The sequence below is a fragment of the Trachypithecus francoisi genome, unplaced genomic scaffold (genome assembly GCF_009764315.1).
Source record: "Trachypithecus francoisi isolate TF-2019V2 unplaced genomic scaffold, Tfra_2.0 Lachesis_group4, whole genome shotgun sequence".
Lineage (NCBI taxonomy): Eukaryota > Metazoa > Chordata > Mammalia > Primates > Cercopithecidae > Trachypithecus > Trachypithecus francoisi.
This window is the reverse complement of record NW_022681469.1, coordinates 27,105,243-27,128,825: the sequence shown is the minus strand read 5'-3', so window position 1 is coordinate 27,128,825 and position 23,583 is coordinate 27,105,243. Positions and strand designations below refer to the sequence as shown.

General features: G+C 47.2%; 1 long non-coding RNA gene across 2 annotated transcripts; it reads left to right on the top strand.

The window, feature by feature from the left end:
• The first annotated feature begins 5,361 nt into the window (after window positions 1–5,361).
• LOC117073229 lies at window positions 5,362–23,252 on the top strand. 2 transcript variants are annotated; one of them, XR_004433176.1, is made up of 3 exons: window positions 5,362–5,482; window positions 16,526–16,699; window positions 23,091–23,252. It is a non-coding gene; the product is annotated as an uncharacterized LOC117073229 (long non-coding RNA). The 2 variants fall into 2 exon arrangements; XR_004433175.1 differs by lacking the exon at window positions 5,362–5,482 and adding an exon at window positions 9,205–9,483.
• Window positions 23,253–23,583: the final 331 nt, after the last annotated feature.

Sequence of the window (23,583 nt, the reverse complement as noted above, 5' to 3'; positions counted from 1 at the left end):
TTTTATCTGCCCCTGGGGAGAGACCCCCTAAGCTCTTACCATCTGCCCTCTGCCTGCCCCTCCCCCTCTGGCCCCAGACCCACACTCAGTCTTCCCAGAGAGACCTATAAAATTTTATTCAACTCATTATATCCCAGGCAAAAACCCTATCCTTCATTTTGAGAAGAATAACCAAATGTCCAGATTCAAATGTGTTGTATGAGTCAGGGAGGTGGATAAAGGAGCCTGGCGTGAGCTGTCTGGAGGCAGTGCGTGAGGGCTGTTCACAAGGGGTGTGGAGGGAGAGCCCAGACTTCACACCAACCATTCTTTTCTCTGCTGGGAGGGAAGAAAAGCCTCGGTTTTGAGCCCAGTGTTCATTCCCAGAGTTTCCTTCTGAGATCTGGGAGGTGATGCTATTGTTCGTCCAAGAGGCATGGCCATGGTGATTCAGAATGTCTCAGGATCAGGTGCTTAATTTTTCAGGAGTTTGTTAGATGCAACCTTGTTGTTTACCCTCATCCAGTGGTCATGACCTTGACATGCGTTATCATCACTTCGGGAGCTGTAAAAAATACTGATGCTTGGGTAGCTGTCCTTGAGATTTGGATTTAATTGGCCCAGGGTGTGCCCTGAGCACTGGAATTTTTAAAAGGTGAATCTAACATGCATCTAAGGCCATTAACCACTACCCCAACCCAGGTCATAATGTTACCGGATGGTCTTTGTTCTTAGAGCTCCCAAGATGGTGGTGAGCCACTCCTAAGATGGCGGCAAGGCTTTTATTCTCTGACCTGAGGTTCTTGGCCTCACAGATTCCAAGGAATGGAGCCTTGGGCCATGCGGTGAGTGTTATAGCTCTATTAGAAGCCATGGATCATGGAAGAGAACCATGGAACCCAGCAACTAGTGTTCAGCTTGATTAGGATGAACCCAGGCACTTAGCCATGCAGGAACAGTGGTGAGCCTCTAGCCTGATTGGGAGCAGCAATGGGCACCTCCCTGGATCAGAAGTGCGGTGGACACCTTGCCGGATCCAGAGGGGTGGGAGTCAATGGCAGGTCTGCGACGGCGGCATTCAGCAGTGGTGGACAGCGAGCAAAAGCTCAGCTGAAGCTGGAATAAACACAGACCAGAAGAGCGTGCAGTTGCAAGATTTAATAGAGTTGAGAACAGAGCTCCTATACAATGGGAGGGGACCCAAAGGGGGTTGCCCATTCCTGGCTTTAATGCCTGGGGTTTATATCCCAATCATTGTCCCTCCCCCTGTGCTCTCAGATGATAGATGATTTGACTATTTCTTTACCTCCTGCTTTTAGCCTAATTGGTATTTTAGTGAGCCCTCTTTACTACCTGATTGGTCGGATGTGAGCTGAGTTACAAGCCCCATGTTTAAAGGTGGGTGCGGTCACCTTCCCCTGCTAGGCAAAGGAATTCTTAGTTGGCCTAGGAAGTCCAGCTAGTCCTGTCTCTCAGTTCCCCCTCTCAACAGGAAAACCCAAGTGCTGTTGGGGAGGTTGGCCGATGACTGCTCTAACTGCTTCCCACTGAATTGGGGCGTAGTAGGGGTCATGCAGTTGCGATTTCCTCGGAAGGGGTGCCTTCGATGTGATTAACATCAGAACATGGGGTAGCAGGCTAGTCCGGGGGTCCGCGGTAGATCTTAGTCATGGACTGCATCTGGAACTCCATTTGAAGAACCACTGGTAGTTTTACAGTTTCGATTCTGGAAGAGACAAACTTAACAAGGAGATTAAAGATACAGGGATTGAAATGTAAGCCTGAAGCGCAAGGCATTATTTCTTTGGCACACTTCATAGGCCCTGAGTATCTACTTGATAGTTTTGAAAAGGCCTGGTCCAGTAAATAATAATTTGGCCATCTGATGGGTGCTATCAATGCCTAAGTGAAAGGTTTGGTGAAGGGTTTTAAGTAATTTACATTGGTTAGCTGTAGGCAAAAGTATTTTTCCTTCTTCAGTGGTTAGCCATCCTGAGGGGAGGAAACTATGTCCTTGTGAGGTTCCCCATTCTATTTCTTCTGCTGAGTACTGGTTTCCCAGAGGGGATTACCCCATACTATGGGTCCTTCTATAAGCATTTCTAATGGAGGGTCCTGCCTCGTGGCTCTTTTGGCTTCAATATTCGCTTGGCAGTTCCCTTCTAGTTCCCTTTTCTTTCCTTTTCTGATGACCCCGGCAGTGTAAGACTGCCACCTCTTTAGGTTTCTGTATAGCCAATAATAATCTCCTAAAGGCTTCCTGATGTTTGATAGGTGTTCCCGCAGAAGTTAGGAATTCCCTTTCTCTCCATATTGCTGCATGGGCATGGAGGACTGGGTAAGCATACTTAGAGTCTGTATATATATTTACCCTTTTTTCTTCTCCTAATTCTAGTGTATAATGGCCCCTGTTTTGCTAGGATGTCTCTCCCTAACAAAGGAGTGGGGCTTTCAGGCATAATTAGAAAGGTATGTGAAAAGAGTAAAGTTCCCCAGGCACAGCTTAGTGGCTGGGAGAAGTATCTAGTAACTGCCTGTCCTAGGACCCCCACGAATAGTGACAGATCTGGAGGACAGTTGTCCGCGACAGAAGAGTAACACTGAGAAGACTGCACCAGTGTCCAGGAAACAGTTAACCTCCTGGCCCTCAATGGTCAAGCATACCCGGGGCTCTGTGAGGGTGATGGCATGGGCTGGTGCTTGCCCTGGGCACCCTCAGTCCTGCTGCTGGATCATCTGGTTAGTGGCTTCTGACTCAGAGGACCTTCGTCTCCTGGGGCAGTGGGCCTTCCAGTGATTCCCTTGACATAAGGGGCACGGAGGAGGGGGCGGCTTATTTCTATCTGGACAGTCTTTTATAAAGTATCCTCGTAGACTGCACTGGAAGCAAGCCCTATTAGGCATTCAATTTGCCCAGCCTTTCCCCGTTCCACAGCCTCCAAAGTCTGCTTGCCTGAGGGCCATGACTAAAGTGGTGGCCTTTTTTTTTTTTTTAATCCCGTTTGTCCCATTCTGCCTGCTCCTCCTGATCTCTATTATAAAAAACCGAGGTTGCCAAGTTCAATAGGGTTTCTAAGGTTTGCTCTAGGCCTAAGGCGGACTTTTGAAGTTTGTTTCTAATGTCTGCAGCTGACTGAGTGATAAACTTATCCTTTAAGATTAGTTGGCCTTCAGTGGAGTCAGATGACAAAGAGGTATGCTTCCTCAATGCCTCCCTTAGTCTCTCCAGAAAGGCATTAGGATTTTCTTCCTTTCCCTGTGTTATAGTGGACATCATTGAATAATTTATAGGTTTCTTCCTGGTTTTCTTAGTCCTTCTAGCATGCAAGTTTGCAGATGTCTGAGGCAACAATCTCCATGTTCTGATTCTGCATCCCAGTGAGGGTCAACACTGGGAACTGCCTGCTGGCCTGTGGGGAATCGTTCTCTTTCCTCTGTTGTCATCCTATCATTGACCTGACTGAGATACCAGAGATCGCCAAACTCTCGGGCTGTAGTTATGGTAGCACTTCTCTCATTTGGGGTTAGTGTCTGATCTAGCAGTGACATTGTATCTCTCCATGTCAGATCAAAGGATTGTCCTAACCCTTGTAAAACATCAGTATAGCCATCAGGGTTATCTGAGAATTTACCTAGGTCTATTTTAATTTGCTTCAAGTGTGAGAGGGAAAAAGGTACATACAGTCTGACTGGGTTGAATTCTCCAGAATACATCTTAGGGACATTTTTGCCTTGGGGGAAATGTTTCCCATCTGAAAAAAGAACATAGGGATGCCAGCACCCCAGTCATTTTCTGATGAGCATTAGTCCTAGAGCGTCCTCTATGGTCCTAATGCTTATTCCTTTCCAGGGTGCGTAACCACTGATGGACCTCTGCTTATCGAATTAGTTATGCTCACCAATGTAGCAGTCCTGCACCTGTTTTCCCACCTCTCTTGACCACAAAGAAAGGGGCCTGCAATGCTGGATTCTAGTGATCCTTTACCAGCATGCCCAACATTGCCTTTGTGCTCAGGAGTGAGTTCCTTTCCAGGGTGCGTAACCACCTATGGACCTCTGCTTATCGAATTCATTACGCTCACAGATGTAGCAGTCCTGCACCTATTTTCCCACCTTTATTGACCACAAAGAAAGGGGTCCGGGCTGCCAGATTCTAGTGGTCCTTTACCAGCATGCCCAACGTTGCCTTTGCACTCAGCGGTGAGTTCTAGAGCTGGGCTGGTTTCCTGAGTATTTCATAATAATCCAGCTGCCCCATCAAGATGCATTCCCATAAACAACAGTTCTTATGCAAATGCATTTCAGAGAGGGTGTAGGTAACCTTTTGAGTGAGGATTGAGATAGACGTTTTTGATCTGTAAGTACTTTAAGGCTTGGCTGAGTGCAAACAGCTTGCATGTTTGAGCAGACCAATTATTAGGCAATTTTCCTAACTCTGCTTCTACAAGAGTTTCCCTATCAATTACTGAATACCCATTGTGTGTGTGTGTGTGTGTTTCCGTCAATCACCTGGGAGGAGGCATCTATCATCCTGTCCTGAAGGGAGTTCCTCCTAGATCTGATCGGACCTTGGTTTGGTAATTAAGATTTAAATCCCTCATTAGGCAACCTGCTGGGTTAAGGGAATTTTCAGTGGATAATGTTAAATCACCTTTTTCTAACAGAATAGCCCCATACTTTAAGATTTTTCAGTTAATAAGCTACCTTTTTGCTTTTTTTTTTTTTTACTTAGAATGGTTCTGAACTGGTGAGGTGTGCTCGCAATGAGGTTTCCTCTAAAAGTTATTTTTCTACTTTCTTCTGTTAGCAAAGCAGTTGCTGCTACTGATTGAATGCATTTGGGCCATCCGCAGGTTACTGGGTTAAGGATTTTTGATAGGAAGGCTATGGGTTGTCAGTGGTCTCAGTGCTTTTGGGCTATGCCCTTGTTTGGTATTGGAGTGTATAGGGTCCTGGAGAAGACCTTCAATGATCAATTAGAGGTTTTAAATTTACTCTGGCTTTTAAAGGAATAGGGTATACTGTTTTTTTCCTTTACTACTTCTCTCTCTCTTTCTTTCTCTCTTTGACTCCCTCTTTGCTTCTTCCTCTCTCTTTCCCCTCTTTGTTTTTTCTCTCTCTTTCTCCCCTCTTTCTTTCTCTGCGTCTTTCTCTCTTTTCTCTTTCTCTCTGCCTTTCTCTCTCTCTTTCCCCTCTTTTCTCTCTCCCTCTGCATTCTTTCTTTCTTTTCCCTTTTCTCTTTCTCTCTGACTCCCTCTTTGTCCCTTTGTCTTTTCCTTTCTCTCTCTGTAGATGGATTTTGGGAACACAGTGGAAGGAAATTTGCTTGTTGCCTCCATTTGCCACTATAGGAATATGTGCCTCCCTTTAATTTACTCAATTCACTTTCATCCTGATCTATTATGTTGTCGTAGACCCAGTTCCAGTTGTTAAAGTACTGGGTCATCAGTTCTAAGGCCCTGGCCAAGGAGCCAAGGCTTGGAGATTGTATTGCAGAGGCGGGGTAAGCTGGGTAGAAATTTGGGGGGAGAACATCTTACATAATGGGAGAGCAATCCTCCTAGACGTTTACAAATTTGGGGCCCTGGCAAGGGTGGTGGGGAATGGGTCCCACATAACTGCCCATGTTGAGAGCTGTATACCTAAATTGGGAGGGACACCGGGGATAAGACTCCCTGGGTTCATAGCCTAGATGCCTAAGGACATAGTGTAGAGCTTCCCTAGATCCCTTTGGAGGTACAACTTGCTCTAATACTTGAGAGAGGAAGTGAAAGTCTGAAGCATTAGTATCTAGGAGGCAGGGATTGGAGGAAGTAGATTCAGAGGTAAGGAGAATTTTGGGGCTACACTTTCAAGAAAGTTGTGCTCAGGACCCAGGAGGTATAGGTCAGAAGGAGAGGTGGGGGCACATGGTTGGGCGACTGTTGAGTAGAGACTTCTGGCTGTGCCATGATCTCCACCAGCCAATGCTGGAGTTTGGAACGACAGCTTTCTGCCTCTAGTTGGCCCTCGGCTTCCCCCAGGACATTGTGAAAGCCGAAGCTGGTTCCAGGCAGACCAATGCTCCCAAGCCAGAAGGATTGGAGGTTGTTAGAAAGCCTTTTCCTAGGAAGCCTAACATCTGAGTCTTAAATCTGGTGGCCACGCTAATTGTTTTTAACTGGCCAACAGGTGCCTGGTATTTCCTCTGATTCTAAGGAAGGATAGGACAGAATAACAAGCAAAAGTGATCCTATATTACTCACCACTTTGGAGAATCCCCGTACAGGCCACCAGATGTTACCAGACCGTTCTTAGAGCTCCCAAGATGGTAGCGGGCCATTCCCAAGATGGTGGCAAGGCTTTTGTTCTCTGACCTGGAGTTCTTGGCCTCACAGATTCCAAGGAAAGGAACCTTGGGCCATGCAGTGAGTGTTATAGCTCTATTAGAAGCCATGGGTCATGAAAGAGCACTGTGGAACCCAGCTACTAGTGTTTAGCTTGATTAGGACAAACCTGGGCATTTAGCCATGCAGAAACAATGGCAAGCTTCTAGCCCAATCAGGAGCGGCAATGGGCACCTTGCTGGATCAGAAGTGCAGCAGACACCCTGCTGGATCCAAAAGGGTAGGAGTCAATGGTGGGTCTGCGATGGCGGCATTTAGCAGTGGTGGACAGTGAGCAAAAGCTCAGCTCGAGCTGGAACAAACACAGACCAGAAGAGTGTGCAGTTGCAAGATTTAATAGAGTTGAAAACAGAGCTCCCACACAATCGGAGGGGACCCTAAGGGCATTGCCCATTCCTGGCTCAAATGCCTGGGGTTTATATCACAATCATTGTCCCTTCCCCTGGTGCTTTCAGATGATAGATGATTTGACTGTTTCTTTACCTCCTGCTTTTAGCCTAATTGGTATTTTAGTGAGCCCTCTTTACTACCTGATTGGTCGGATGTGAGCTGAGTTACAAGCCCCGTGTTTAAAGGTGGGTGAGGTCACCTTCCCCTGCTAGGCAAAGGAATTCTTAGTTGGCCTAGGAAATCCAGCTAGTCCTGTCTCTCAATAAGAGATGGACTGATAAACCCGACTGCTAATTTGTTTTTTTTTTTTTTTTTTTTTTTTTTTTTTTTTGAGACGGAGTCTCGCTCTGTTGCCCAGGCTGGAGTGCAGTGGCCGGATCTCAGCTCACTGCCTCCCAGGTTTATGCCATTCTCCTGCCTCAGCCTCCCGAGTAGCTGGGACTACAGGCGCCCGCCACCTCGCCCGGCTAGTTTTTTGTATTTTTTAGTAGAGACGGGGTTTCACCATGTTAGCCAGGATGGTCTCGATCTCCTGACCTCGTGATCCGCCCGTCTCGGCCTCCCAAAGTGCTGGGATTACAGGCTTGAGCCACCGCGCCCGGCCGGACTGCTAATTTGTTAATGCAAAGTGAGAAACATAATTGTCAAGGAGGTTAGATATTCCATTATCCATGATTTCTCTCCTTGGTAGAAAAGTCAACATTGAGAGTCAAAGTGCTCCCAGAAATACCTTGGCCATCCTAGGAAGAGGTGGGGCATTGTGGTAGGGAAGAACCCAGGCTCTGGGGTAACACAGGACCTGGTATATATCTTAATTCCCTTGCCTTAAGTTACATGACAAGGAGCAAGTTACTTAATCTTTCTAAGCCTTGATTTCATCACCCACAAAATGGGGCTAATAATAACCACCCCAAGAGTTGTTGTGAGGGTTAAAGGAATTAATGCGTGTGAAGGAGCTGGTAGAGTGTGCTTACAGTGATTAAGGTGCTCATTAGAAGGTAGTCGTGGTTATTGTCATACAACCTGGTGCCTTGGACTTCAATGACCTGGTAGTCTGCTCTCCTCTAGGAGGTGGTAATAATAATGCTGACTAACAATGCACTTTCTGTTTGCTGAGCATGATTCTAAGCTCTTTTCATGTATTAACTGAGACACTGAGTCTAAGCCATATCCCCAGGGCCCACAGCTAATGAACAGTGGGGTTGAATTTAAAGCAGCAAGGCTGACTCCAGTGTTTGCCCAAAAATCACACTCTAGAGCACCTTCAGCTGCCCGGGTTTCCCACCAAGTGGACCAGAGCACCTGGCTGTGGCCAGAGCTCTCAACTCTGGCTGGTGCTAGCAGAAACCTAGAAGGAGGGATGTGTTCACAGAATAATGGTGATCTTGTGTGGAGCATCTACAAGAGGGAGTGTGACTTTGTTATAGTAATGTTCTGCCAAGCCATGGATGAGATTACAGCTTTCATCAGCTATAGCCCTAGCTACATCTGGAGGGTGGCTCAGATCACCTTGGTCAGAACAGTTGTGATGCCATTGTTCATGGCACAGGCACTGATGCTGATGGTTAGAGTTGTTCATTTTATGCCCATTTTCAGGTGGCACACTGACCTAGTAGATTTTTGACACTGCTATTTTGAAGGCTACGTATCAGCTCTGAAAGGGATGCTTTTTGAACAGGGACTCTCTGTGCTGGTTGAGTGTCCTGGAGTGTTCTGCTTAGGGTGTCTCAAATGCAGACCACCTTGAAGGTACCTAAGGGACAGTTCCACATACATCCCATGTCGTTTATGCCAAAGTATTTTAAAGTAAATTATCTCATAAACAATATAATATTCCTCTTGGAAGAGGGACTTTTCCTTGAATATTTTTCTCAAATATTGTGACAGGCATATATACAGGCAGAGGCCCTGCAGTCTCTGCAGAAGGATATGGATAAAAGAGATTCCTGCAGGAAAGCTCCGTGTACAGTCCGCCTTCTGTATCCACCATTCCACAGGCACAGATTCAACCAATCGTGGATCAAAAACGTGGTTCAGCCTATGAGGTTTGCATCTGTACAGTGCAGACTTTTTATTCTTGTCATTCCCTAAACAATACAATATAACAACTATTTATATAGCATTTACATTGTACTAGGTATTGTAAGTGGTTTAGAGATGATTTAAAGGATGTGTGTAGGTTACATGCAAATACTGCACCATTTTGTGTAAGGGACCTAAGCATCTGTGGATTTTGGTGTTCATACGAGGTGCTGGAACGAATCCCCCATGGACAGGCACCAAGGAATAATTGTAATCTACTTTCACAGAATGGCCTGGAGCCTTTTTGCTGAACATGGGCTAGTTCCCATTACTGGGACAAGTTTAGCACTGCCAGAGCTGGGGAATGGGAGCAGGAAGATTCTTCCTGCTCTCAAATCCTCCTCCCTGCCTTTCAGCCATTTGCAAAAGAGATGGATGAAGAAGACGTGGCTGGAAGAGACCTCTTCTGAGATTGCACCTGGCATAGAATCAAAGCAGCCAAGAGGAAAACTGAGCATGTTTTGCCCCCCAGCTCTCTCTCTGACCACTTTTCCAACAATTTCCCACTCTTGACTTGACCATAGTATGTGCTGGCAACGCTTAACTGAAAACTCCCTTTCTCAACAAGTTTCATTGACTCGTTGCAATGAAGAGAGATTGCAGAGTGCCCTGGCCCCGCTAGCATGGCCTGTGACACCCTTGCCTGGTGTGTTCCCTGTACTTGGCTTCTGTCCTTGTGTGGTTGTCTCTCCTGCTGTTGTCTGTCATTACTGTCTTCTAGCTCTTCATTCCCAGCCCTTTGGAAATTGAGGGCCAAACCCTCATCCAGGCCCTCCTGCAGGTAGGACAAAGGAAGGATCCAACGGTGATATTGTACCCTGTCATGCACCAGGACTGCTAAAAGCTCACTCACACATTATATCATTCTGCTCTCACTAGAAAACTCTGAAAGTATGTATATACTGTTCTCATTATAGATGAGAAATCTATAATGAGGCTCCAAGAGGTCAAAACACCTGCCCAAGACAAACTGCTGCTTAGTAGAGCCTGGATTCAAATCCAGGTCTTCCGGCTCCAAATCTAGTTCTTCTACATGGTACTGCATTGTCTTTGCTTTCTAGCTACTGATAGTAAACATTAGATGACCCTTAATGAGTGCTTTCTGGATGCCCTAGCTCCTTATTCCATTCACGTGGGGCAGTCTCTGTGGCTGTCAAACCCCTTTTAGCATCCTCTTCTCTTTGTGGCTCAAGGAGAAGAGACCCAGCAGGGAAAGCACAGAGGAAGCTTGCCGTTCACCCCACCCAGCACTGGGGGCCCTGGCTTGGCCATCAATGGGGAGGGTGTGATTGGAATCCTGGCAAACCTTGCTCCAAGCCAGCGTGGCTTCCCGTCTGCCTCCCACAGCTTTGCAGGGAATTCCAGGAACTCCAAGTAACAAATGATGGCAAATGAGGAGCTGAAGTAACATAGCAACTGCAAATGTTATTAGTCAGGTGATCTGCAGAAGCCGGCTGCCATTCCAGGGCAGATTATGTTTATCTGAGTAAATACCAAGTCCTCATGACGATGGTTTGTGCAGCAGAGAATGAAAAAGCTCTATTGTTCCTGCTCAAGAGGACTCGGAGCAGTGGAAACTGGGGAATTTTTACTCCTTTTTAAAAATTCAAGATGTTTTTGAGTGTGCTCTGTGTGTGTGTCTGTGTTTGAGTGCTGATTGAGATACGTTTAACGAGCAGCTCTGATTTTTTGGCCCACATCCTTTGTTATTTGGTGAAGAAGTTGTGTAGCCAAATTAGCGCAGAAATGAGAGAAGGGCCCTGGGTTTTATTTCTGGTTCTACAATGAGCAAGCCGCGTAGCTTTGGACAAAGAATGTGTTTTCTCTGGGCTTTAGTGAGGTGATTGCAGGAAGAATCAGGGATGGTTAATGACTCGTTCACACTGCAGCCTTCACATCTCCTTTCTGAGGAGTAGCAATGCTCTCTTTGGCTCACTCCTGAGAAAACTGAAACAGGAGACAAGGATGTCATGCTTTCTTGATGCCTTTCTTTGCCTGGGCTCTGGGGGACTCGCAGCCAGGGGACACCCCTTACTTTCCTTGCCTGGCGATTGACCTCCTGGGTAGCTGTGGGTCAGCAGATGCTCCTCCTTACCCAAGGGTCTGTCTTAGTTTCCTAACTTCTGCAATAGGGAGGGAAACGCACCATGTAGGGACACTTTAAAAATCTATTGTTTGACGTCATTTCTGACTGAGGAGAGGTCTGGGTCAAATTTGACTCTAATACTACCTTATCATTTTTGATGAGTCTATTCTTTCTTTTTTATGCCTTTCATTGCCCCCAAGCTGCTCTGCTCTCTTTATAGGGCACCTCATTAAGGCAGGGCAGAATCCCTTACTTTCGATCTATCTCTTTATGGCTTAGACCAGAGGTCGGCAAACTGTAGTCCTCAGGCCAAATTCTGCCTGGTGCCTTTTCTGGTAAATAAAGTTTTATTGGAGCACGGCCATGCTTATTCATTTTCATAGTTGCCACAGAGGCAGTATGGCCTGCAAAGCCTGAAATACTTATTATTTGGCTCTTTACAGGAAAAGCTTGCCAACCCTGAGCTAGATCACTGCAGCATCTGCTCAAGCAATCTCTCTACCCTCCAGTACCTCTTTTGCACCGTTAGCAATGTGATGGCTCAAAAACACAAAACAGCTATGTCACTCGAGAGCTTTAAAAACCTACAAAGGCCCCTCACCTCCATTCTCATTAGATCCCATGCTCATCTCTCTTGGGTGGCTTTCAAGACCTTTCCCAGAAAGAACAAGCCCTCCTTTCCAGCCTCCTTCTTTCTCAGTTGTTTCAACTTGTCTTCACTGTCCTGAGGATCCTTGATCTGTCCCCAAATAGTCCAAGCATATCTAGGCTCCAGGATCTGCTTCATTCAACAGATTTGCTCTGCCTGGTCCACCTTCTCCTTTCTTGCCCGGCAACATTATACCTTTTCTTCCTTCCTTCCTCCTTCCTTCCTCCCTTCCTCCTTCCTTCCTCCCTTCCTCCTTCCTTCCTCCCTTCCTCCTTCCTTCCTCCCTTCCTCCTTCCTTCCTCCCTTCCTCCTTCCTTCCTCCTTCCTCCTTCCTTCCTTCCTTCCTTCCTTCCTTCCTCCTTCCTTCCTCCTTCCTCCTTCCTCCCTTCCTCCTTCCTTCCTTTCTCTTATCTTTTCCTTTCCTTTCTTTCTCTCTCTTTCTTTCCTTCTTTCTTTCTTTTCCTTCCTTCCTTCCTTCCTTTCTTGCTTTTTTCTCTTCCTTCCTCCCTTCCTCCCTTCCTCCTTCCTTCCTCCTTCCTTCCTTCTTCCTTCCTTCCTTCCTTCCTTCCTTCCTTCCTTCCTCTCTCTCTCTCTCTTTCTTTCAGTCTCACTCTGTCACCCAGGCTGGAGTGCAGTGGTGCGATCTCAGCTCACTGCAACCTTCACCTCCTGGTTTCAAGAGATCCTCCTGCCTCAGCCTCCTAAGTAGCTGGGACTACAGGCACGTACCAGCATGCTGGGCTATTTTTTTGTTGTTGTTGTATTTTTAGTAGAGACAGGGTTTCAATACATTGGCCAAGCTGGTCTTGAACTCCTGACCTTGTGATCCACCTGCCTTGGTCCCCCAAAGTGCTGGGATTACAGGCGTAAGCCATTGCGCCCAGCCCATAGTCACACTTTCAAAACCCATGGTTGAAATGTGACCTCCTTAAAATACCTCTGAGTTATTTTCTACTCTAATATCTAGACAAACTGACCAAGACAGAGGCAAACAGGTGAGAAGCAAGTGAAACTTCCAGGCACTTGGGTGCATAAAGTCCTCCAGGAGAGAAGAAGGAAGAGGTGGTCAAGTTTGAAAAGGGTGGTTGTGGCCTAGCAATGGAAGTGTCCTTGGGGGGTAAATAAGGAAGAGCACTGAGGCCGTCGATGGGACCTCACTCATCAGTCCTCTGCCTTCCTGAGAATGAGTCTGTGTCCACGCCTGTCCTGCCTTCTTCCTGAGTTTAGGGGACTAAGCCCTTCTTCCATACCAAGGCTAGGTCCATACCTGTGCCCCCTTAACCCTTCCTTGCATGTGTGGTCTTAATGTGTGCCCAGCACCGAGGAAGTGCTTGCTCTATGCTCCGTGTAGCAGCAGTGACAACAATCAACACGTGACAATACCTTTCTTATTCCAATGCTCAGCTGGTGTCTAGAGAAATCTCTTTCCTGATAAGTCTGGCAAATCTGGCTTACTCTACAGATTTGATTGTGTTTCTGTGAAGCCCCAGCCCACCCGGAACACCCGCTTTGGTGCTCCTAGGCTTGCATCTTGCTATGAGGCTGGGGGCAGGTGACCATGGCAGGCTGTAGGACTCCTCTCACTCTGTATCCCAGACCTCGCCCTGGAGCTTCTGCTGCCCTCTCCTGCTCCAGCAGGCAAGGCCAGGAAGCCAGGAGTGCCTGCTGTCAATATCACATGTGGAGCTGTTTGTGGCCAGCCAGGACTCTCAGAGCCCAGCCTCCCAGGTCAGGCGTGGGCTCCTCCCACTCCTCATCACTTTCTAGCTGGAAATTTTGTCTCAGCCTCCCCTCATCTGGGAGCTGGGTGTGGGCCAGGAACCCCCTCTTTCATGGACAGGTTTTAAAGCTGAGATCTGACCGGAAAGGGCTGAGATCAGGAATCTCCTGCCGCCTCAGCCAGGGCTAAGGCAGGAAGATCTCATTAACACCTTTCCACAAAGGGGAAAAATAATATTTCAGCTTGTTCCCTTTGTGTCTTCAAGCGGTGATAAGGTGCCACCAAAGTGCCAGTCTGAGCTGCGTTCAAATGAAGGATGATTCTGATAAGATGGAGAGGAGAGATGTTCGGGGAGGAGGCCGCTCAAGGAGGGGGGTGTGCGCTGGCTTAAGGTTATTAAACAGGAAATGCCTGGCCATGGCGGATCAAGGGGAAATTACACATTCTGTCACATTTGCTTATTGAATCCCAGTTCTATTGAAGCTTGGAAGGGGGAAAAATGATGCCATCCCCATCAACCTCCTTGTAGCTCTTATTAGATTTCACAACCTTTCAATATTAAAATGCTAGTGCCGCTGGCAAAATTCCTTGTCAGTTTTTAATATCAGTAAGGGATTGTGGTGTTAGGTTTAAGGGGGATGGAGGTGGGATTGGGGAGGGTAGGCAGACAGTCCGCAGGATCCCCGGCGCCCGAGGCCTCAGCTGTCTTTGCTTCTCAGGGCCCGTTGCAGGCCTGGGTCCTCCTGCTTAGTGCATAAAACTGCTGTGAAGTGGATGGACAATCTCAGGGGGTCCACACTCCCCTCCCACCTTCACAGTGCGTGTCACTGTACCCCATACTCAGGTTTAGCCTGCACCTAAACACTGTCATCAGGTTCTATATAAGTTTCCCAGGGCCGCTATAGCAAAGTTCCACAAACTAGGTGGCTGATAGCAACAGACGTTGATTCTCTTGCAGTGCTGGAGGCCAAAAGTCTGGAATCAAGGTGCTCCCTCTGAAACCAGTGGGGGAGGATCCTTTCTTGCTTCTTCCAGCTTCTAGGGTTTGCTGGCAATCCTCCGTGTTTCTTGGTTTGTAGACATCACCCCAGTCCCCAGGGAGGCAGATATTGCATCTCTGCCTCTCTCATCCAATGCTGTTTTCTGTGTGTCTCTTCTTTTCTTATAAGGACATCAGTTGTATTGGATTAAGAGTCTACCCTACTCCAGTATGACCTCATCTTAACCCATTACATCTGCAATGGCCCTATTTTCTTTTCTTTCTTTCTTTATTTGTTTTTCGAGATGGAGTCTCACTCTGTCGCCCAGGCTGGAGTGCAGTGGTGCGATCTTGGTTCACTGCAACCTCCGCCTCCTAGGTTCAAGCAATTGTAATGTCTCAGCCTCCTGAGTAGCTGGTACTACAGGTGTGTGCCACCATGCCTAGCTAATTTTTGTATTTTTAGTAGAGACGAGATTTCACCATATTGGCCAGGCTGGTCTTGAACTTCTGACCTCAGGTGATCCACCCACCTTGGTCTGCCAAAGTGCTGGGATTTCAGGTGTAAGCCACCGCACCCACCCCCTATTTTCAAATAAGGTCACATTCCAAGGTCCTGGGGGTGAAGACATCAACACCTGCATCTTTTTAGGGGACACAATTCAATTCATAACAGGTGTCTTAGTTTAAATCCTTCCCCCTCAAACCAACCCTGAGACAAGGATTTTGGTGCAAGGAGTTTGGGCGGTGATTCCAGGATGCATGCAGAGGAAGTGGGGAAGTGAGACCAGCAAGGGAGAAGGGACAATGCAGAGTAGAGTCAGTCCCTCCCCTGGGGCTCTGTTCCTCTGGAACCCTCTGAGGGGCTGTGGGAGCAACACTAGGAATTGCATTCCCGAGGGCAAGGTGGTGGGCGTTTATACCTCAGTTGAGGCTTGCCCAGAGCATGAACTCCTTGACACTCCATCTTTCCCAAAAGGAGCCCAGTGAGCTTCTGCAGGCAGAGAATGATCTCAGCAGGGCGAGGTAGGAGACCACTGACTGTACACAAATTGTCTTTAGGGGCCCCGGGGTAGGACAAAGAGCTGTGGACAGGGAAGGCATTGGCAGCATCTGCTACACTCAGAGATCAAAAGAGCCTGGGCCAGAAGTTTCTAGATGTAAGCACGCCAGCCTTCTGTCCTGCTGGCAGGAGTGGGCCCTTCTCCGGGTCACTGTGACCAGGTCCCTGATCCACAATTTATCATGCTTGCCCCTCCGTGGCTGAGTTGCTTCCTGGTCTCCTGTCAGATAATCTGGTTCTTTCAGGCTGGGGGTCCTGTCTCGACTCCCACTTTCTCTTTCCTGGGCATAGCAGTCCTGTTCCAACCCCCCCCACCCCCGCCATGACCTTAGAGTGTTGGGCAAAACTACTACGCAACCTTGGTCCAGCCCAGTCGCGGCGGGGTGGGGGAGAGGGGTGCATCTTGACCCGGAACAGGATGGGCTCTCGGCAGCTTGCCATCACACAGCTTATCTCCTGCCCCTTTCTGCCTTGCAGTGACCCCCATCTTTTCTCCTCCCCCACTTGGTGAGCTCAGCCATTTAGGGATTTGGGAGAGTAGGATGCTAAAATCACAGGTGAGTCTTTAAGTTGCATATTTTTAGAAATCAGCCCAGAAGAGGGGAGAGACCTTTCTGGGCAGATGGCTTCCCAGCTGGCAGACAAGGACACCAGGAGGCAGGGCCTGACCTGGACCCCTGACTACTTACTGTTCCCTAAAACTGTGCTGCTCCAGGCCCCACCCCACTGCCCTGCTGCCCACAGACCTGAGGATGTTTGAGAGCCTCAGGCAATGTGCACTCCATCCCAAATGATTCTCAAGACCTTAACTGTCCTGTCCTCTGGAGCTGAGCTTCTTCTCAGAGCCACATTTCTCTGTTGTTTCTGTCCTAGTCCATTCATATGCAGAATACCCCACAGCCATCATCAAGTCCATGTGCAAAGCATGAACAAAGCCACAAGGTCTTCATAAACAGTGGGGCACTGGCATGGTCATGTGGGTCCCACCTTCAGCCGTCTTTGAGGTTCTTCCGGGGGAAGATGGAGGCAAAGGGATCCAAGATGAGCCCAACAAGAGGGCGGAGAAGCAAGATCAGCCATGGGAAGCACCAAGGGCTAGAGTCTAGAGCCCTAGGTTCTAGTCCTGCCTCTGCAGTGTTGTTTCATTTCATTTTATAATTTTAATTTATTAACCTCCTTGTTGTGCCTCAGTTTTCTCTTTGGCCAGACCGAGGTCCACCATGTCTCAGATTTGCTGTGACAATAAAACAAGATAACACCCCTCCTCAGGAAAGTGGCCCTTCTTGGCATACTCATGTGAGACAAAGTTATTGTGAAGTTGATAATGGGATAGGAAATGGACCTTTTGGAAGAAAGCTGTGGTAGGTGAGTGATCTGGGGGCCTGGCATGGCTGTATCAAGTCTCTGAGAATCTAGGAGGTTTTGTGACAGATAGAGGGAGGTCCGGGTGAGGTGGGGCTCAAAGTTGGGGAAGGGAGAGGCTCTGCCTCCTGGTGGCAGGTGGCCTGTCCACCCTGCTGATTGCCTGCCTTTCCTGAACTCTCTGCTCTTCCTGCCACCTCTGCCACTGGGGAGGGCTCCGGGCTGCTTCCCTCTCCCCTCCCAGGGGAATAGACACACAGCATATCAATCATCCCTTTCTTCCCATCTCAGGTGAAGACACAGCCTCCCACATTCAGAACAATCTCTGTGTGCTCAACATTAATGAAGTTTAGGCTGGAGCAGAAGCCGACTGTGGAAGGATCCTCTGGGAACACAGCATTGTGAGATGGGGTAGGGAGGCAGGGATGGCCCATAGCGCTGGTTTTTTTTTATTTCCTTTCTGAGAAATGGGGAGATGCCTGTGGTGGCAGGTCTGCTTTGACCTCAGCATCTCATGCAGGCCTTCTATTTCTCAGTGCCAGTGGAGACTCATCCATCTAAATTCACTCAAATTGATGGAACCGATTTACACCGGGTCTCTTTTTGATACATAATTTTAGCTTTAGTGTCAACTTGAAAAACTGTGCTTTGGAGACAGATGTGAGACATCACCCTTCTTAGTTTCTTGCTGGACAAATTGCTCACGCTGAGTGGGGCTAAGTGCAGGGGTGAGTGAAGCTCGCTCGCTTGGGGCCATCTTGAGGAGCCCCTGCGTGGAACTTGAACTACAGCCTTCTCCTCATGGGACTGTCTGACCTGTCAGGGGCATGTACGAGTCAGCTGTGACTTGTATGATGACTATTTGCCTGCATGTCTGACTCCCAACTGGCGGTGAGCTCCTCCGTGGTTGGGCCTCAGCCTTCTTTGTGTCCCGGGAACCCTGCACATGTCCAGCCTGTAGTCAGCTCTATACATATGTTAAGTGAGTCAAACCCTGCCTGTCGGCCCTGGAAACTGGAGGCCCCATGGAGAAGCTGGGGGGAAGCCAGGTTGACAGCTGAGCAGCTCTCCCAGGAGCAGCCTTATAAATCTGTTCTCATTAGCAGGAGGCCGGGGGGGGAGGGGAGGAGAGCGAGTGGGTGTGTGCATGTTGAGGGCTGGGGAGAGTGCTGCCATTAACCTGTCAGGAACCCCCTTCCATCTATGATGCTTTACTTCTGTGTCTGGGAAGGCTGTGATAGCTTGCTGGTGATAGCTTTTCAGGATCCTGGAAAAATTCTGATTCTGAACCCCAATGCCCTGCGAAGCTGCACAGCACCCAGTCCAGAAAGTCACGCTTCTCCATCTCAGTCACATTTTCAGGTGCTCTACTTGGCTTATGCTTTTTCGCATAAGGGTTGAAGAAAGAGCTGAAAAGTTCTGTTCAGCTTTGGTGGCGGGTTCTCTTTGTTCTGAGTGCTCTGTTGGGGTCACATCTGGTAGCCTCAGCTGCAATTGACTTTTGGCTCTTGGTCTTTAGGCCAAAGGACTTTCCTGCTACACAAATGAGAAGTTTTAAAAATAGCTTTTCCATCCCACCCATAAGTTACAACCATTGTCACTAACCCAGCATTCAGAACTTTGCAGGAGTGAGGACTCCAACAGCAGGGCTTCTCCTTGGAGCCAGCTCCACGTGTGGATGCCTCCCTTTCTTTGTGTGCAGCCAGCTCTCAGGCATGTCTCTTCCCAGCATGAGGCAGTCACAGTCACAGGCAGGTTAGCATCTGCTGTCCCTCTCCAGAGGCTCAGAGCCCACACCAATGCCCATTTACAGCACCTACACCAGCTGTCAAGGTGCAACACGCTTGCTCCCTCTCTGTTTCCCACTTTTCTATTTAAATTTGTATAGCATTAGGATAATGAAACATATTCTGTTTGTTAAGGCCACAGAAACCTGGTTTTGGCATACAGACCCTAAGGGGGCACAATAATGAACAAGATTAAGATAAATACAAATGAAAGGACAGGGAGTCTCAGGTGGGCACACATGTAAGGCTCTGCTTGAGCCTGAGCTTTTAGACTGGCACAATTAGCATCATTACTGTTACAGTCTAAGCCTCAACATGGAATAAACCTTCATTAATGATTTTTGTTAACTGAAAAGGCAGGTCTCAGCTGTTTTCCATGGGATCCAGATCTACACGAGTTTTCTCATAGGCTCAAGCTGCAGCTGCCAGACAGGTGAAGTCAATGGGGATACAGGTGTTTGAACCCCACTGGGGCCCCATCAATGGGATCCAGGGCTATGGAAGGACTGGGCTTCTTGCTAAGTGCCCTTGACTTTTCCTAATTTCTGCCCAGGCTCCACTTGTGGCCCCATCAGGCCCTCTGAGCAACAGAATGAGCTATTCACAAAACACTTTGTAAATATTTTTATTTTGAAAACAACTTTGATTGCCATCACTTTGAGAGGAGCGTTTTTAATACCAGGAATATATACGCAGGTTTCTCCGACAGCGACCTAAAAGACACCCAGAGTTAGGGCAAGGGTCCCCACGAAGGGCCTGAGCTCATACCTTGCTCCACTGCCGTGCTGTCATCACAGTCAGGAAAGAACCAGTTCTGAATCCAGCCCCACCGCCCTTATTATTGGCATAAAATAGAAATGTAGCATTTGGCCAAACGTTTTAAGTTTTCCTTCAAAAACATAACCCTTTGTCAATATAACTACAGTTCTTAATTATGAGATAAAACAAGGGAAATGATATAGAACAATATTAAAAGAAACAAAAATGTCTGTCTTCAAATTAAGTACCTTTTTATCTCATTCCCCTGGGTCATTAATTACCACTGTGGCCTCGTCTTGGTCTCCCTACTCAACTCAAGGAGAACACTTAACTTTCTTTTGGTGGTTCAAGTGTCAAAAATGTCCTTAGGCTGGTGTACAGTTTTTCGGAAAATCACTTCTAACTCCTCTCCTGCTGATCCTTCTAATAACCCTGCTTATGATTTATCGGAGGCAAAGTGTTAAGTGTTTCATCATTTCTCTAATTAGTTCTAGAGGATAACAGCTCCTTCACAAAAACAAACCATTTTTCAAAAATTTTCTCCAAGTTTTGCTTCTAGAATACCTTTCCCATCCCTCTTTTTCTCTAGCTAACCATCTGATTGAGAGTGGTTCTAGAATATAACACAATAATAACAGCTGCAAATGCTTTTTGAGCACTTACTTACTGCCAGCCAGTGAGGATGCTGTGACTTAGAAACAGCACAAGATCACATGGCTGAGGAGTGGCAGCAGAGCCTGTGCCCCACTCTGCCTCCTGAAGGTCAAGTGAGGTGGGAGGTGCTTGGAGTTGAACCTGGGTTCTCCCAACCTGCAACCAGGTGCTATTGTCCCTAGACTCTATTCCCGCCTTCCTTTGGTTGCTCCCACTCTTATTACAAACAGAGAGAAAACTCCCTTAAGGAGTGAGTCTTTGAGCCTGTAACAAACCTTTCTGTATCCAATCTTCTTCTCTATCTCTACCAACATATCTTTTACATTAATGAAAATTACAGAACATCATGGTTCTCTGCTAATTGTAAAAAGGTTTTTAATTTTAAAAAGGTTTGTTGCAGAGATTCATGAAAGGAACCAAGTGTTTTTCTTCAGGATGTTTTACATATGAGTATAATACAGAAGAGTTTGAAAATAGTTATTCCATGCATATTAATTAAGATATCCTTCCTCTGCCCCTGCAACTGCAGAAATCAATTCTGGATGGCTTAAACAAAAGGGGCATTTTTAAAGGAACACTGGTGAATTTCATGGGCTCAAAGAAGCACGTGAAACCACCAAGACTCAGAGAGAGGAAAAACTGGGGCATGCCCGGACACCCCGCAATAGGAGAACCTAGACCTTATCACCTTGTCCTGCCATGATGCAACCCCGTTCTCACATTTCTTGAGATCTCACTATCCCACAAGATAAATCTTCTGTTGGAAGAAAATGTGATTAAACTAGATTTACTTAGGGGTGTACAAATGGATCAGGCAGCCATGGTGAAGGCTGAGGGGTCAATGGCCACATTTCAGGACTTCTCCCAGAGAAGGGGCCATTGTGGTGAGTGGGCTTTGTATTGTGGTTTCTTTACATGGCCTTGGAGCCCTAGAGAGATCTTTTATGTTCCCTTTCTTCCTTATTCTATCCCCCACCATGGGGCGAGACTGACAGTCCAAAAATGCAAATATGGGGAACAAGCAGTATTGGCCACTGACGGTTTGTCCCCAATATCTCTTCGGGTAGCTTGGTAACAAGCTAGCAGGGCTCGGGGCTCCCCTGCCCCCTCCAGCAGGAGGTGCTGCACACCCTCAACTTCTCAGCCTCCTACATCCAGAAGCAGGGCTGCTAGCCTTCCCGTGACTCCTGTAAACAGCTGGTGCCCAAACTCAGGACATTTTGCAGCCAATCTCAGACAGTTTTTGCCTCACTTCCATGGCCCCTCTCATGCTTGTCCCCTAAAAGTAAAGGTGTAGGGAGTGGGGTCCCTCTGCTGACACACCCTCTCTCCATCTCACCCCCTGTGATCCTGCAACCCAGTCCCAGCATGGCTTTGTGCAGGATGCTAGAGAACCAAGGCAAATTCAGCCCCTTCTGCCCATGAGTGCCAGCCTGCACCAAGCAGCATTTGCTGGTGGCCACCCCAGTGCTTTTGCTCAACGGTTAGCCTAAGGCAGTATGACAAACTTACTTCAGACCTGAAGTTGGGGAGGTTATTAAGGGAAAGAAGTATAAATTATTCTAGGTGATAGCAACTCCTAGCACCAGATGGAGTCTAAGCCCTCAATCAAAGAAGGCCTTAGGAGATGATGCAAAGAACTAGTTGCAGGTTCCAGGAACCAATCTGGGGCTTCAGTAGCTGAGGGGACATGGGGACTGCCGTTCTCATCCCAGCTCTGTCCGTCACATATTACTTGATCTTGGGAAAGTCACATGACCTTTTGTTTCTTAATTTGTTTGTTATGATACAGAAATGTCATAATGTCCATCCCATCTGGGAGAGTTGTTGTGAGACTGAAATCAAAAGTTAAAAGCACTGTACATTTTGAACTATTGTTGATCTGGGGAAACTGAGCCACAGAGCCATTCCTCAGACCAGATGCAGAGGAATGGACACAGCCTTTGGGATGTGCCAGAGTGGATGGGGTAATTAGCTGCCCTGGAGTCCTCTCACTGCACTTTGTAGTTAAAGGTGACTGTGACTTTTGCTAACTTTTCTCAGGATCACAGATTTCTCTGAGCAGAACTTTAGCCATAATAACTTAGCAGGCTCCACTGGATCGATAACTCTGAAATCTAAGGGCCATTCAGTTGCTAAAGGCTTTTTATTTAGCCTTTGTGTTTGGTATTAATGTTATCCCCATGGCATCTAAATGGCAGAGCTATTTATGGATTGGAAGTCATTCTGACAGTGTGGCTCCTGGCCATCCATCATGGGTAAGAGAGAAAAATCCAGGTGCGCAAAACTCCTAGGGTAGGCAGGACAGATGGGGATATTTAATGCTTGCTGATGCCATGAATTCTACTTAATTTCTTTGCAAGCAACAGTAGCAAAGGGCAATAGAAAAAGAGCATCTTTCTTTGAAAAGGTAAGAGATCAAGTCCTAAACTTTGCATTGGAGGCATGACTTCTCTGGGGTTGAAGTCACTGTAGAGACAACATTGTGATATATATTGGGACTTCTCAACTTTTTTTGAATATGAAGATTCTTTTAATTGGAAGAAAGGAATCTCAACATGGGAGATTGCACCTGAATGCAACTGCACCTGAATGTTGACTGATTGAGAAGATACATAATTACTGTAGGGTACACTGTATTCAGTAACAATTATCAATGAGTTTATATTTAATTCATGAAAATGACACACTTGAAAAATAGTGCATATATGATTGAGACACTTTTTTTTTTTTCAGTTTGAAGACTGAACATAGATCTTGCTGCTAATGATAACAGTGTACCTAATACTTGTTGAGAGTTTATCATGTTCTAGGTACTGTTCTAAGCAATTTTTTTGAGACAAAGTCTTGCTCTGTTGCCCAGGTTGGAGTGCAGTGGCATGGTCATGGCTCCCTGCAGCCTTGATCTCCCAGGCTCAAGTAATCCTTCTATCTCAACTTCCTGAGTAGCTGAGACTAGAGGCACATGCCACCATACCTGGCTAACTTTTAAATTTTTTGGTAGAGATAGAGTCTCCCTGTGCTGCCCAGGCTGGTCTCAAATCCTGGGGTCATGTGATTCTACCATCTTGGCCTCCCAAACTGTTAGGATTACAGGTTTGAACCACTGTGCCTGCCTGTTTTAAGGCATTATCTCATTCAATTTTCATGACAACTCTGTGAGATTGGTAACAATCACTATTCCCATTTTACAGATGTGGAAATTGAGGATCATAGATGTTAAGTAACTTGCCCTAGGTCACTCACCTGGCAAGTGATGGAAAAAATGTTCATCCCTGAGTCATCCGTTATTGTCATCAACATCATCAGCCACAGTCTGCAAGACTCACCCAGTGCAGACTTTGCATGTTGCTGACATGCAGGCGGGTGCGATGGGGGAGAAACTCCAGCACTCTGTTCAGCATATTTTGAAGTTGGCCTCCCGGCTGTGAGCATGTGCCAACCTCTCTTGACTGCACATCCTACTTTATTCTCTTCTCCCCTGTCTTCCTCCTTTATCTCTTCCATTTGGCCTTTACAAGTGTGGGTTCAAGAGGAACTTTTAGAGAGGGGGCAGGGCACAGAGAGTTGAGAGATTGCCAGAGATTTGAATAAAATGTTGTCTCTGAATCCAATTTCCCACCATTTATCTCCTTCAAGGCTCCTGACTGAGGAAGGATATTCACAGGGAACAAGAGTCAAATGGGA